We start from the raw sequence: 1,879 nt of genomic DNA, 5'->3' as shown, positions 1-1,879 counted from the left end.
ACTACAGAATAAAAAGGTATGTGCGAGTTTTTTTGGGACTCTTTATATGTGCAGTTTTGTGAGAACAGTGCATGTCAGAAAATGCAAATGAAGGAGACATTTGTGAGCGAGCAGGTGTTTGAATTGCTGACAAGGACACAACTCGTGCGTCGAGAAGCACAAAGGGGACATCTGAGTTTATTTTCCTTTGGCTTTTTATTGCGCCGTAATTAAAATGAATTGTCTTCATTGTTGTTGTTTTGCTCTCCCGATCCAGTTCTTTATGGTTCCATTGATTTATTATAGGCTGTTATTCCAAACCACGCTGGGCTTGTAATAGGTTTTGCTCAGATATTGCCCCCAGTTTCAATGAAAATTTAGACTTTATTTCTGTTGTCGTCCCCTGCCAGTATAATGAATCTGAATAGATTTTTTATAATAAAACAGCAAGGAAAAAACTGTGTTTGAAAAATGTGTCATGTTGCATTTAAACTGAAAGGGCTCCCAGTGAGAGTCTGAGCATGTGGAAGGTCCAAGCCAAAGAAATGTTATTACAGCTTCAGCTCCCTGACACTTAAGAATTAATCAGGATTTTTTATCCCTTAAATGAAGCTTTAAGTATTTATTTGACTGCACATTTTTTTGTGCATCAGCAGCTTTTTTTAAAACGACAGAATGATGAAATGAATCTGTGTTGTGCTGAAATCATGAGCAACTCAAATAGTTTTTAAAGAGCAATATTATTCATGAAATGACTACATTTTGCAGACATGTTGGACTTTTTCATTACAAGTTTATTTTTTTTTATTTCAGCACCGATATGCAGAGTTTAATATGCAGTTATTCTGGAATCTCTTCATCTCAGTGTTGACTTTCAAGGATTAAAAACTTTAATATATTGTGACAGGTGACAAGGTTGAACAGTGAGCCTCATAGCAAACTGATGAAAGAACTAATAAATATAGCATTCACATAAATAGTATTTCTTTTGTTTTTTAGTGGTTTGTGGTGTTAACAGCTTCCATATGTTTGAAAGACCTTTAAGTAATTCAGTGTTAACACTTTTAAGAGCAATGATGGGTAAAATTTAACCCTCCTATTGTCTTCTGGTCAAAGCTTCAGTTGCCCCACATAGTTTACTAACAGACTTGTTCCCTATGAAAACCTCTTTCTATCATTGGGAGAAAAAAAATCCTAGTAATAAAATCTTTACTCTTACAGAAATTTTCCATATGAGGTGGGAGTTTCAGAGAAACTTTATTCTCTAAACATGACGTCCCAGTGGCTTTCAAACCCCAAAATACGTTACAACAAAGATTAGTTCACCCCAAAGATCCAGTTCCCCGGCAAAAACAGACTAATGTAGTATATGCTGTTAAGTGTCAGGACTGTGATCAGTCATACATTGGGGAAACAAAACAGCCACTGTTCAAAAGAATGAGCCAGCACAGACGAGTTACATCGTCAGGTCAGGACTCAGTTTACACTCATCTACAGGTCCAGCGGTCTCTTTCAGGGATGAAGATGTTCTCATCCTTGATAGAGAGGAATGCCGGTTTGAGAGAGGAGTAAAGGAAGCCATCTTTGTGAAGAAAAACCATCCACCATTAAACAGAGGTGTAGGCCTTCGTGTCCAGTTGTCCTCCTCCTACAATGTTGTTACTGCAAGTGTGACTCAGCCTCCTGTGAGCAAAAGGTGTGAATACTACATACACATAACAAAACACCAAAAAAAACCCACAGCTGAAGCATCCAAACCAATAAGTCAGGTGATGGGGCACATGACCCTCTATGAACAATAGAGCTAATCAAGCCTATTGTTAGGCGATGGCCCTCTTTTGCATATGACTAACCTGTTTGTCCACCATGTGGAGGCAGTGCTTACTGTATAAGGCTGAGT

The sequence above is a fragment of the Austrofundulus limnaeus genome, unplaced genomic scaffold (assembly GCF_001266775.1).
Source record: "Austrofundulus limnaeus strain Quisiro unplaced genomic scaffold, Austrofundulus_limnaeus-1.0 Scaffold218, whole genome shotgun sequence".
Classification (NCBI taxonomy): Eukaryota; Metazoa; Chordata; class Actinopteri; order Cyprinodontiformes; family Rivulidae; genus Austrofundulus; species Austrofundulus limnaeus.
This window is presented reverse-complemented; position numbering follows the sequence as displayed.